Source organism: Convolutriloba macropyga, chromosome 3 (assembly GCF_964194025.1).
Source record: "Convolutriloba macropyga chromosome 3, txConMacr16.3, whole genome shotgun sequence".
In the NCBI taxonomy this organism is placed as follows: domain Eukaryota; kingdom Metazoa; phylum Xenacoelomorpha; order Acoela; family Convolutidae; genus Convolutriloba; species Convolutriloba macropyga.
Genome location: NC_134470.1, coordinates 35,345,028 through 35,359,755, shown reverse-complemented (window position 1 = coordinate 35,359,755; position 14,728 = coordinate 35,345,028). Strand labels below are relative to the sequence as shown.

At 36.0% G+C, this 14,728-nt stretch overlaps 1 protein-coding gene across 2 annotated transcripts in view; it reads left to right on the top strand.

The window, feature by feature from the left end:
• Positions 1 to 14,728, top strand: part of LOC142337036 (tyrosine-protein kinase CSK-like) — a 65,226-nt gene that overhangs the window by 19,013 nt on the left and 31,485 nt on the right. The window contains exon 2 of one of the 2 annotated variants that reach the window (XM_075386078.1): positions 6,700 to 6,839. The exons of the other annotated variant lie outside the window; for it this stretch is intronic. The gene's annotated coding sequence lies outside the window, so the exon portion shown is untranslated. The remainder of the gene's footprint in view (positions 1 to 6,699; positions 6,840 to 14,728) is intronic. 2 annotated transcript variants of the gene reach the window in all.

Genomic DNA, 14,728 nt, shown 5'->3' with positions numbered 1-14,728 from the left:
GCAAAGGAAAACATAGAAAGTTTCGGCTCTAAAAAACAAGATAAAAAACTGAGAGAGATCATTTCTATAGAAAAAATGAACTATTTGATTTGCTACCTTAATGACTTGTTTCCCAAATAAGTCAATGGGCGTGAGGTTTAAGTTCGCTTCGGTTTCTGTCAGTAGTAGTTGGAAAACTGATTTCGGCTTTGCTTGCCCGATTGAAAGAGTTTTTAACAAAAGTGAACGTCCATTGGTTGTTCTCCTTCAAAAATTAAAATTCAATATATTCTATATCCGTCCTACAACTTTAATTATGAAACTTTGGTCCCATGGCTTGAAATCTTCTAACGACAATTTTGCCGTTGTTGAACACAATGATATCAGGGTGTCCTCATTTTTAGACAAAACAACAAATGACAATTAGTACAATTACGAGTCCTCACAATTTTCTAATGGCAATGCTCGTGTAACAAGCCTTGTAAAATTACAACCGTAGTTGTGGTGTGACTCATTGTTGGTCATTAAATATTGAAGATCCCGAAAATTTTAACATCTGTGATCACAAAGGGGTACAAATTAAAATGTCTGAGAAAGTTAGCGAAACTATTTCACGTCCAATGCTCAAGTTGTTTAAAATAGGCTCTGGCAATTAATTGTGATTATTGAAAACAGTTGATTACTTTCTGAGGTGATCCATGAAAATCTTTTGAAGACTGAATACACTATTCATGTTTTGTTGTTGCAACCGGTCAAAAGGTAGCAGCTGTGTTGATGTCTTGGGGCTAAAATGTCGGTTTTGTTCCAATTTTGACTGAGATTCCGTTCCATCAACGGCTGAAATGGTCACGTTGTAGGACTTTGCAAAACTTTTTTCTGTTTTCCAGAGCACACACAAATTGATGCAATCCCTTTCATTAGATGGTAATTCATCAATGTCAATAGACATTTTTAATTGCTGGTAATCATATTCAACCAGATCTAAAATCTACCAAATACTGTAGCACCACCCAAAACGCCTCATAACAAGCAAGCCTCACTTTAAAAAACTAATATATGAGAAAAGAGTATTACGTAAGTATGGGCTGAGTGACTCCTCAAATTTCACTTTTAAATTCAGGCTTTTATGTCGAGCTTGAGAGAGACAACAGCTTCGGAAGGTTGTATTCTTTTTTTCTGTGTATTGATACCCTGTATGTCAGTGCGATTGTTTCATAATAATTTACAATAGTATTGTATAGTCAGCTTCAATTAGGAGAATAATTGAGTGTGGCTAGTCAAGTTGCTTGCGAAGGAAAACATAGAAAGTTTCGGCTTCAAAAAACAAGATAAAAAACTGAGAGAGATCTTTCCTATAGAAAAAATAAACTATTTGATTTGCTACCTTAATGACTTGTTTCCCAAATAAGTCAATGGGCGTGAGGTTTAAGTTCACTTCGGTTACTGTCAGTAGTAGCTGGAAACTGATTGCGGTTTCGCTTGCCCGATTGAAAGAGTTGTTAACAAAAGTGAACGTCCATTGCTTGTTCACCTGCAGGTTTTTGTGCTTCCAAAGCACAAACAAATTGATGGATTTCCTTTGTTTAGATGGTATTTCATCAATGAGTTTAGAAAATTTCAATCGCAGGTAATCATAGTAAACCAGATTTTAATTTAACCAAATACCGTAGCAACACCCAAAACTCCCCAAGACAAGCGAGCCTCAGATTTGAAAGACTGATGTATGGGAAGAGAGTAATGCGTAAGTATGGTCTAAGTGACTCAACAGAAGTCTCCTGTATATTCTAGCTTTTGTGTCCAGCTTGAGATAGACAACAGCTTCGGTTGGTTGTATTCTGTGTACTGATACCCAGTATGTTAGAGCGAGTGTTTCATAATAGTGGGGTATAGTCCCGCCGCAAAGAGGAGAATAATTGATTGTGGCTAGTTAATTTGCCTGCAAAAGAGAACACAGAAGGTTTTGGCTTTAAAAAACAAGATAAAAAACTGAGAGAGATCATTTCTTTAGAAAAACTGAACTATCTAATTTGCTACCTTAATGACTTGTTTCCCAAATAAGTCAATGGGCTTGAGGTTTAAATTTGCTTCGGTTTTTGTCAGTAGTAATTGGAAAACCGATTCCGGCTTCGCTTGCCCGATTGAAAGAGTTGTTCACAAAAGTAAACGTCCAATGGTTGTTCTCCTGCTAAAGTTAAACTCGGATATATTCGATATCCCTCTAGCAACATTAATTATGGAACTTTGGTCCCATGGCTTGAATTCCTCTAACACAAATTTTGCCATTGTTGAACACAAGCAACAAAACGAAAAATGACTATAAGTACGATGACGAGTACTCACAATTTTCTAATGGCAAAGCTCGTGTAACAAGTCTTGTAAAATTGCAGTCGGAGTTTTGGTGTGACTCAGTTTTGGTCATTAATTATTGAAGGTCCCAAAAATTTCAACATCTGTGATCACAGAGGTGTGCAATTTAGAATGTCTGAGAAAGTTAGCGAAACTATTTCACGTCCAATGCTCAAGTTGTGTAAAGTAGGCTCTGGCTATTAATTGTGATTTTTGAATACAGTTGATTATTTTCTGAGGTGATCCATGAAAATCTTTTGATGACTGATTACATTATTCATGTTTTGTTGTTGCAACCGGTCAAATGGTTGCAGCTGTGTTGATGTCTTGGGGCTAAAATGTCGGTTTTGTTCCAATTTTGACTGAGATTCCGTTCCATCAACGGCTGAATTGGTCACGTTGTGGAACTTTGCAAAACCTTTTTTTGTTTTCCAAAACACACACAATTGATGCGTTCCCTTTAATTAGATGGTAATTCATCAATGTCAATAGAAATTTTTAGTTGCTGGTAATCTTATTCAACCAGATCCAAACTCTACCAAATACCGTAGCACCACCCAAAATGCCCCATAACAAGCAAGCCTCAGTTCAAAAAACTGATATGTGAGAAAAGAGTATTACGTAAGTAAGGGCTGAGTGACTCCTCAAAAATCACTTTTAAATTCTGGCTTTTATGTCGAGCTTGAGAGAGACAACAGCTGCGGAACTTTGTATTCTGTTTTTCTATGTACTTCTACCCTGATTGTCAGTCCAATTGTTTCATAATAATTTACAATAGTGTTGTATAGTCCGCTTCCATTAGGAGAATAATTGAGTTTGGCTAGTTAAGTTGCTTGCAAAAGAAAACATAGAAAGTTTCGGCTTTAAAAAACAAGATAAAAAACTGAGAGAGATCATTTTTTTTAAGAAAAAATGAACTATCTAATTTGCTACTTTAATGACTTGTTTCCCAGATAAGTCAATGGGCGTGAGGTTTAAATTTGCTTCGGTTTCTGTCAGTAGTAAATGGACAACTGATTTCGGCTTCGCTTGCGCGATTGAATAAGTTGTTCACAAAATTGAACGTCCAATGATTGTTCTGCTGCAATAATTAAAGATTAAAATATTTGATATCTGTCATATAACAAGTACGGAATTTTGATCCCACGTCTTGAATTTTTTCTGCGCAAATTTTGCCGTTGTTGAAGACATTGATATCAGAGTGTCCTAATTTTGAGACAAAACAAGAGATGACAATAAGTACATATTCGAGTCTTCAAAATTTTCTAATGGCAAAGGTCGTGTGACAAGCCATGTAAAACTGCAGCTATGGTTGTGGTCTGACTCTGTTCTATTTAATGAATATTGAAGGTCCCAAAAATTTCATCACCTGTGATCACAAATGGATACAATTTAGAATGTCTAAGAAAGTTAGCAAAACTAGCTCTTATCCAATGCTCAAGTTGTGTAAAGTAGGCGCTGGCTATTAAGTGTGATTTTTGAAAACTGTTGATTGTTTTCTGAGGTGATCTATCGTAATCTTGGGGAGACTGAATGGACTATCCATTGCTTGCAATTGCAACCGGTCAAATTGTTGCAGCTGTGTTGACGTCTTGGGGCCAAAAAGTTGGTTTTGTTCCACATTTGACTCCATCATTCGCTCCATCAATGGCTGAAATGGTCATATTGTGGGACATTGCAAAGAGTTTTTGTGTTTTCCAAAGCACAAAAAATTGTTGCGTTCCCTTTCATTAGATGGTATTTCAGCAATGGTATAAGAAATTTTAAATTTTATGTAATCATATTCAAGCAGATTTCAACTTAACCAAATACCCTAGCACCACCCAAAGCGCCCCAAGACAAGCTAGCCTCAGTTTATAAAAACTGATATATGAGAAGAGATCAAATCTTAAGTATAGGTTGAGTGACTCATCAAAAGTCACTCTGAAATTCTGGCTTTTAGGTCGAGCTTGAGAGAGACAACAGCTCCGGAAGGTTGTACTCTGTTATTCTGTGTACTGATACCCTGCATGTCAGTGCGTTTGCTTCATAATAAATTACAATAGTGTTTCATAGTCCGCTGCAATTAGGAGATTAATTGAGTGTGGCTAGTTAAGTTACTTGCAAAAGAAAACATAGAAAGTTTCGGCTTTAAAAAACAAGATAAAAAACTGAGAGAGATCATTTCTGCAGAAAAAATGAACTATCTATATTGCTACCTGAATGACTTGTTTCCCAAATAGGTCAATGGGCGTGAGGTTTAAGTTCGCTTCGGTTTCTGTCAGTAGTAATTCGAAAACTGATTTCGGCTTCGTTTGCCCAATTGAAGGAGTTGTTCTCAAAAGTGAACGTCCAATGGGTTGTTCTGCTGCAATAATTAAGGATGAATATATTTGATATGCACCTTGTAACAATTTTGTAAATTTGGTCTAATGGCTTTAATTCCTCCAACTTAAATGTTGCCATTGTTGAACACAATGACATCATGTGTCCTCATCTTGAGACAAAACAACAAATGACTATAAGTAAAATTACGAGTCCTCGCAATTTTGTAATAGTAAAGCTGGTGTGACATGCCATATAAAATTGCAGCCAAAGTTATGGTCTGACTCTGTTCTGGTCAATGAATACTGAAGGTCCTTACAATGTCATCACCTGTGATAACAAATGGGTACAATTTAGAATGTCTGAGAAAGTTAGCAAAACTAGTCCTCGTCCAAAGCTCAAGTTGTGTAAAGTAGGCGCTGGCTATTAAGTGTGATTTTTGAAAACTATTGATTGTTTTTTGAGGTGATCTATCGTAATCGTGGGGAGACTGAATGGACTATCCATTGCTTGCAATTGCAACCGGTCAAATTGTTGCAGCTGTGTTGACGTCTTGGGGCCAAAAAGTTGGTTTTGTTGCGCATTTGACTCAGATTCCGTTCCATCAACGGCTGAAATGATCACATTGTAGGATATTGCAAAGGGTTTTTGTGTTTTCCAAAGCACAAACAAATTGTTAAATTGTTGCGTTCCCTTTCATTATTTGGTATTTCATCAATGGTATTAGAAATTTTAAATTGCATGTAATCATATTCAAGCAGATTTCATTTTAACCAAATACCCTAGCACCACCCAAAGCACTCCAAGACACGCTAGCCTCAGTTTAGAAAAACTGATATATGAGAAGAGAGTAAATCTTAAGTATGGGTTGAATGACTCATCGAAAGTCACTTTTAAATTCTGGCTTTTATGTCGAGCTTGAGAGAGACAACAGCTTCTCAAGGTTGTTTTGTGTGTTCTGATACCCTGTATGTCAGAGGGAGTCTTTAAATTTCGGCTTTAAAGGTCAAGGTAAAGTAAACTGAGAGAGATCGTTTCTGCAGGAAAACAATGAACTATCTAAATTGCTATATTAATGAATTGTTTGACATATAAATCAATAGGCCTGAGGTTGACGTTCCCTTCGGTTACTGTCAGTACTAGTTGAAAAAACAGATTTCGGCTTCGCTTGCCCGATTGAAAGAGTTGTTCACAAAATTGAATGTCCAATGGTTGTTCTGCTGCAATAATTAAAGATTAAAATATTTGATATCTGTCATATAACAACTATGGAATTTTGGTCACATGGCTTGAATTTCTTCCACGCAAATTTTGCCGTTGTTGAACACATTGATATCAGAGTGTCCTCATTTTGAGACAAAACAACAGATGACAATAAGTACATATTCGAGTCTTCAAAATTTTCTAATGGCAAAGGTCGTGTGACAAGCCATGTAAAGTTGCAGCTGTAGTTGTGGTCTGACTCTGTTCTGGTCAATGGATAATGAAGGTCCCAAAAATTTCATCACCTGTGATAACAAATGGGTACAATTTAGAATGTCTGAGAAAGTTAGCAAAACTAGTTCTCGTCCAAAGCTCAAGTTGTGTAAAGTAGGCGCTGGCTATTAATTGCGATTTTTGAAAACTGTTGATTATTTTCTGAGGTGATCCATCGTAATCTTGGGGAGACTGAAGGGACTATCCATAGCTTGCTATTGCAACCGGTCAAATATTTGCAGCTGTGTTGACGTCTTGGGGCCAAAATGTTGGTTTTGTTCCACATTGACTCAGATTCCGTTCCAACAAAGGCTGAAATGGTCACATGTTAGGATATTGCAAAAATTTTTTTGTTTTCCTTAGCAAAAATAAATTGTTGGGTTCCATTTCATTTGTACTGTTCATGCCAACCAATCGTTATTTATCTCATACGTTTTTCGGTTTGGAGTGCTTGTGTCATGTTTGGTTGCCAGCTCAAAAATGAGGCTTACTGATTGCATGAGTCTTATAATGGATCGTTTGTTTCTGCGGGAGAATTAAAATCTTTGTCACTTGCTGATAATTAAATAAAATCTTCATGAGGCATGGTTTTAGGTGCATCCACTGCCAGTCTTTGCCCTCCAGTGTAGCAATCACATCCTTAAGAACCGTTCCCGTCACCAGTACTGAATCTGTCGTCCGAATGCGTTCAACGCCCTTCACAAACACATTAATGCGGATATTCAGTGGCTCAGGTGAGTAGGCGTCAACAGTGTCTCACGTCCTTTCATATTCAGCATGGGAATGCTTTGCTTTTTGCTCGGCTTGCAGCCAAGTCTTGAATTGCTTCTCATTCATTGATTTTCAAGCTCAGTTATTGCATGAGTTGTGCGTTGGAGCTTGGCAATGTTTTGGTTTTGTTCGATATTATTTTGATAGTTTTTTCTTGTTTGTGGTTTGGGGCTTAAGGGTTCGAATTTCATTGGACTATGACAGATTATGGTTACTGCACATGAGGACAGCTCGCGACCTGTTGATTAAATTTCTTGTTTTTTTAAATTTTTGTTTGTTGTGTTTATCTTTGTGTTCTGAACTTTCATCAGTGGTTTTTCTGCCTTATGTTTTTCTTTCTTTAATTTCAATTTCCCTTAAGTGCGCTCACCTTTATGAGGAGGGTGCTCCTATCATCAATATGTTGGACTATTCCTTTTTCAGACCTATGCGTTGGTTCAAAAAGAACCCACTCAGGTCCCAGTCAAAATTATCAGCTTATGTGGGACCTCTATCTATCTCCATGAGCTTAGAGAATTGTATATAGCGGTATGCATAATGATGTTCGGAGTGATATGAAAGAAGCATAGGGAGTCCATCGAATTGTGGCTTGAGTAGAAAACGAAACAACCCACAAATTTGAAGTGTTGGTAGTATTAGATGAAAAATCTATAACACGTTAAGTTCGGCTAACTGGTGGGCTTTTTCTAAAGTTTTAAACAAAATAACACGTCAGAAAATTTATCAAGTCTCTGTGTACTTGATGCGTTTGTTGTGTTTTAAAACCTAGGTTGCGCCAAAGTACTACAACTATGCTTCAACAAACCGATACTTCAAAAAAAATAATTTCAATGCCTCGCCAAAAACTCAACCGAACATCATATGAAGTTCGACTTTTTCTGTAATTGTTTATTAGTCCAATTTAATTACACTCTAGAAATAAAAAGGGTGTAAAAGTGTAAAAGTAATTGATTCTTTTCATAAGGGTGGAAAAAAGGGTGTAATCTTTTATCATTCCACCCTTAATTACACTCTTTCAAGAGTGTACAAATAAGAGTGTAAAAATAATTGATTCTTTTCATAAGGGTGGAAAAAAGGGTGTAATCTTTTATCATTCCACACTTAATTACAATATTTCTAGAGTGTAAAAATAAGAGTGTAAAAATAATTGATTCTTTTCATAAGGGTGAAAAAAAGGGTGTAATCTTTTATCATTCCACCCTTAATTACACTCTTTCTAGAGTGTAAAAATAATTGATTCTTTTCATAAGGTTGGAAAAAAGGGTGTAATCTTTCATCATTCCACCCTTAATTACACTCTTTCTATGAGTGTAAAAAGAGTGTACAAAAGAGTGTAATAACAGTGTAATTTTTTAAAATTCCACTCTTACACTCTTTTCCCCGATAAATAAGAGTAGAAAACGGATTACACCCTAATCCTCGCTAATTAGGGGTGAAATAGGGGTGAAACCTCCTCCCGGGATTGTGTTTTCCTGTTTTTATGACAAGCTTGAGAGAGAAAACTGTTTATACTGTTTATATGATTATATTTGGTGTAGTGTATAGGCAAGAGGGATTGGGTTTTAGACGTTCACAAAAGTGTGGTATAGTCTCAAAAACATGGAATAATTGAGAGAGGCTAGTTAGTTTTCTACACTAAAGGAAAAATGGCAAGCGTTGACATTAAAAATCGAGAAAAATCATATTGAGAGAGATCGCTTCTGCAGGTAATATAAAATTGATCTATATATTTTGCAACTACAAAGATTTAGAAGGAGCAGTTTGAATTTAAGTGGTTAGGCACCGTTTACACGCTACGCCGTTCTCGGTAAACGCCAGATGTTCTCATTGACGTTGAGCACAGTCACCTAACCTGTACCTACATCATGAAACTTGCAAGGATAAAACTGCCGAATGTTCAAGGATGCCAACTTTTGACTATACACACGAGAACTTCTGGCATTTTAGATTCTAGCACTGATCAGTTTTAGTTTTTAGTAATTTGTCGGTTAGCGTTTGAAGTATAGTTTAAATTAAAATTGCTTTAAGTTACTGAGAACATCTGCCATTTATTGAGAACTGCGTAGCAGCTCAGCATGCTAAGCCACAATTTCAAAGTGACTTCTGCAGAGTCACATAATCATGCTTTAAACACGCATTTTGCACGTTTTCAAAAGACGAAAGTCACTGGAAGTCTAACTCTGGCTATTTATATTTCAACTGGCACTTTGACTTCTGACACTGCCAGTTTTTGGCATTCGATAACACCCACGTAAGCGCTTAAAAAATGATTCAGGCACTAAAAATTACTCAGGTAATGGAAGTCAATTAGTTTTTAATTAACTCATAGGAAAGCACGTGGAATAACCTACTCGACATTTGTCTTAAATTCCTGCCTTGCATAGTTGCTTGGGAAAACATAATACTGTAAGAAATTTAATTATTCTCTTGAACTGGCAAAATCTATGTTAAAAGAAATCAATTGTTGACAAACAACGGCTAAAAACTGTAAGAGAAAAATACGCTCAAATATTTGATGAAATATCCTACCCTTGACAGTAGATAATTGGCGTTCTTTCCAAAAGCCCCAATGCAGTGTATTTACGATATTTTTGGAGGGATATATCCGGAAGGACATATTTTTAACAAGAAACATATCAAAATTGAGTTATGACTTCTGTAAATTACTCCATTCAAATTTGCAGATAAATTTTCAACCACTTTGACATTTTTTCACTTTAAAATGTAAAAGAATACTCATTCAACAAGAAATTGAACTTTTCAGTACCTGTTATTCCGCTGGGACTTAACATTTTCACTCAATCAAATTCACATTTATTCTTAAGTTGAATTGTTGCCCAGTTTGAATTCCAGACCCAAATTGAGCTATGATTGGTTTATCCAGACCTTAATGGCTTCTGATTAGATTTTTCAGACAGAAATGTCCTCTGATAAGACTTTCCAGGCCCGAATGACCTTTTATCAGACTTTCCAGACCAAAATGATTTCTGATGAGGACCATGGTCAAGACTATAATGCGCTTATGATCAGACTCAAATTCAGACAATATTCCAGGCTATAAATAGAGTGTGATCAGATCTTACAGAATTAGGTGACCTCAGATCATACTCAATCGAATCCACTGTTCACGAGGGTGATAATAGCGCTCGAAAATGATCAAATTTTTATGAGAAATGACCGGTTTGACCATTCGTTTTGTCTAGACATACATAGTTGAGCTTTAGACTCTTGAAAAAAAATTTGGACCAAAACTGTCCATGAAAAGACAGCACTCGATCAAATTTCTCTTTGAGAATACATTGAATTGAATTTTGCTGGAGCTTCGACTGTATTTAGATCTCCAAAAAGTCAACCTAGACAGTTTATTGACCAAAAATCATTTCTTGGCAACGTATTGATGATGAAAACCTTTGTCAAGACGTATTTGCGCTCGAAATGCAGTCCGATCAGACTATCATGTGCTCGAAAACTCCTGAGTGCGCTCAAGCCCTCTTCTGGTCAGACTTGAGTGCGACCGACATGACCTCTGCTCAGATTCGAGTGCGCTCGAAGTCGCCTATAAAAGTACTCAATTGCGTTCAAAATCCCCTCAGATTAGAATCAAGCTCTCTTGAAATTGCCTCAGATCAAACTAAAGTGTGTTTGAAATCGCCTCTGATTAGACTCAAGTTTGCTCGAAGTTGAACATGATCAGACTCAAATGCGCTCAAAGTTTGTCTGATTTAAAAACGATTGTGAATAATAAAAAATCTGCTAAATTAGCTATAACATACTCTTTCAAAAAAAATTGTAACGAGTTCAGCTAAGGAGAAACGCATGTTAAAGTTATTGCTAATTAAACATTTTTTGAAAAGATAAAAGTCATTTTTCAGCATTCTTTTGGTTCTTTTCCTGAATGAATAGACAAAATAAGACATCCTACCTTAAAAACTGTTTTTATCTGCAGATTTTGAAAAACACTTCTGCAGTGGACCGGGTTTTCCTGTCAGCTTGACTTCTGGGTGCCGATCGGCCCTTTCAGGCTTTAGACGAGTCTCTGATAAATACACTGTTTTATTGGAGCCTCTTAGCAGAGCCAAGGTCTCTCACTCAAAAACAATACAAAAACCAAATGAAACAACCTCAAAGTGGTTTTTGATCACACTAAATTGCGCTCAGAAAGTTTTTTGATGTGACAAACATGCATCCAAATCTGCCTCTAACTTGAACTGCCATTGACGAAATTAACCTCAGATCAGACCTAAATCAGATCATGGGTCAGACACTTGTGCTCTGGGACCGCTGTCTAGACAATGTATATTTGATCTGAGAACACACGGTTGTGCTTCTAAATAGGTTTGATCGTCAGTATGGTCAAAATGGTCAGCAGCTTCAAAAATAAATCTCAAACTTTGTAAGTCAAAAAGTGGCGAAAAAGGGAGGTCTCGTTTCATTTTGTTCAGGGTTGTCGAATAGTATTCAACATTAATTCACATATGGCTGTTTAGTAAGCGTCTTTAGTGACACACATTGAGTTCCTCAGTTAACAATTTTTTAAATAAATTTAAGGATTTGAAAGCACCTATTTGTCTGATAACTGGTATCTCTTTGTGCGGACCGAGCAAAAATGGTTAACACATTTCTAAAACAACTTTAAGTGTTTATATTTTTCACTGAAGATCTTGTTGAAAACATAATACTGTAAGAAATTTAATTATTCTCTTGAACTGGCAAAATCTATGTTAAAAGAAATCAATTGTTGACAAACAACGGCTAAAAACTGTAAGAGAAAAATACGCTCAAATATTTGATGAAATATCCTACCCTTGACAGTAGATAATTGGCGTTCTTTCCAAAAGCCCCAATGCAGTGTATTTACGATATTTTTGGAGGGATATATCCGGAAGGACATATTTTTAACAAGAAACATATCAAAATTGAGTTATGACTTCTGTAAATTACTCCATTCAAATTTGCAGATAAATTTTCAACCACTTTGACATTTTTTCACTTTAAAATGTAAAAGAATACTCATTCAACAAGAAATTGAACTTTTCAGTACCTGTTATTCCGCTGGGACTTAACATTTTCACTCAATCAAATTCACATTTATTCTTAAGTTGAATTGTTGCCCAGTTTGAATTCCAGACCCAAATTGAGCTATGATTGGTTTATCCAGACCTTAATGGCTTCTGATTAGATTTTTCAGACAGAAATGTCCTCTGATAAGACTTTCCAGGCCCGAATGACCTTTTATCAGACTTTCCAGACCAAAATGATTTCTGATGAGGACCATGGTCAAGACTATAATGCGCTTATGATCAGACTCAAATTCAGACAATATTCCAGGCTATAAATAGAGTGTGATCAGATCTTACAGAATTAGGTGACCTCAGATCATACTCAATCGAATCCACTGTTCACGAGGGTGATAATAGCGCTCGAAAATGATCAAATTTTTATGAGAAATGACCGGTTTGACCATTCGTTTTGTCTAGACATACATAGTTGAGCTTTAGACTCTTGAAAAAAAATTTGGACCAAAACTGTCCATGAAAAGACAGCACTCGATCAAATTTCTCTTTGAGAATACATTGAATTGAATTTTGCTGGAGCTTCGACTGTATTTAGATCTCCAAAAAGTCAACCTAGACAGTTTATTGACCAAAAATCATTTCCTGGCAACGTATTGATGATGAAAACCTTTGTCAAGACGTATTTGCGCTCGAAATGCAGTCCGATCAGACTATCATGTGCTCGAAAACTCCTGAGTGCGCTCAAGCCCTCTTCTGGTCAGACTTGAGTGCGACCGACATGACCTCTGCTCAGATTCGAGTGCGCTCGAAGTCGCCTATAAGGAGAAACGCATAAGGAGAAACGCTAAGGAGAAACGCATGTTAAAGTTATTGCTAATTAAACATTTTTTGAAAAGATAAAAGTCATTTTTCAGTATTCTTTTGGTTCTTTTCCTGAATGAATAGACAAAATAAGACATCCTACCTTAAAAACTGTTTTTATCTGCAGATTTTGAAAAACACTTCTGCAGTGGACCGGGTTTTCCTGTCAGCTTGACTTCTGGGTGCCGATCGGCCCTTTCAGGCTTTAGACGAGTCTCTGATAAATACACTGTTTTATTGGAGCCTCTTAGCAGAGCCAAGGTCTCTCACTCAAAAACAATACAAAAACCAAATGAAACAACCTCAAAGTGGTTTTTGATCACACTAAATTGCGCTCAGAAAGTTTTTTGATGTGACAAACATGCATCCAAATCTGCCTCTAACTTGAACTGCCATTGACGAAATTAACCTCAGATCAGACCTAAATCAGATCATGGGTCAGACACTTGTGCTCTGGGACCGCTGTCTAGACAATGTATATTTGATCTGAGAACACACGGTTGTGCTTCTAAATAGGTTTGATCGTCAGTATGGTCAAAATGGTCAGCAGCTTCAAAAATAAATCTCAAACTTTGTAAGTCAAAAAGTGGCGAAAAAGGGAGGTCTCGTTTCATTTTGTTCAGGGTTGTCGAATAGTATTCAACATTAATTCACATATGGCTGTTTAGTAAGCGTCTTTAGTGACACACATTGAGTTCCTCAGTTAACAATTTTTTAAATAAATTTAAGGATTTGAAAGCACCTATTTGTCTGATAACTGGTATCTCTTTGTGCGGACCGAGCAAAAATGGTTAACACATTTCTAAAACAACTTTAAGTGTTTATAGTTTTCACTGAAGATACATTGTCTTTTTCCACATTGTCTTATATCCGCTTGAAATTTCATTAAGCTAACGTTGGAGACAACCGATTTAGCCAGCAAGATACGATCCATAATGAGAAGCTAACTAGAGTGATCAAGTTTTTGTCAAAAAAAACCTTCGCCACCATTTATTTTGCCTATGTATGCGATTAATTCTTTTGCTTAAAAAATTGAAAGGATGACTGCTTAAAGAAATAAGAGGGAGAGAGAGAGAGAGAGAGAGAGAGCGAGTACAATTTATTATTTTATCCTTTAAAGAAAAATTACATTTTTTTAAAAAGTGAGTTGGTGTTATTTACAAAAGTTAGGTTTGAGACAATTTGAACTCCTATATAACAACAAGCATAAACTGGCCTAATTACTTCACCTTTACAAGAACTTCTACAAATCTGGAGTTCATTGAGTGAGATTTTAAAGGGATAATAACTTTATTTTATCGGCATTTAATTTGAGTTTGTTCCCTGTCCGGTTGTCTGTTTCTGCTTGTAATTTTTTGAATTCCTAATGGAACGTCTTCACTACAAATAAAATGGAACTCTTACTAGAGTCATCCACAGATTAAACCGCAATGTAGGTTTCAACTTCCAAAAATTCAGAAAAATTGCTGATGTTTAAAAAAAATGAGATGTCCCTGCATTGTTCCTTGTGCAAAATCATGGATTAACATTTTTTCTTTGATCTGTCAGTACCCAAATTTACCAATTACGGTAAATATGTGGAAAGTTATTTTAATGAAAAAATGTCGATAGAGAGAGATTCAATTTTTCAGCTTTTTGACAAAGAAATCATGTGACGTCGACTTGAAATTATTTGCAAGAACCAAGAATACTACACCTGTGTCGTAATTATCATCCATGTTTCCCATCTTTCGTTCAGTAAAGCTAAACAAAGCACAGTTGGAAGAACTTTTTGTTTGGAACCGAATTGTTTTGAATTTCTAATCTGTAATTGCCAAATCTCTATTAAAAATTTTATCAAAAATATTTTTGTATCTCGCTTAAGAAAGTTGTTTTACTTAATATTTTCTAATAAACGAAGATTAATACAAAAAAATATAGATTATGATCAATGTCGAAGCCAGATAAGCAATTTTCCGACTAGCTACTTGCTTATA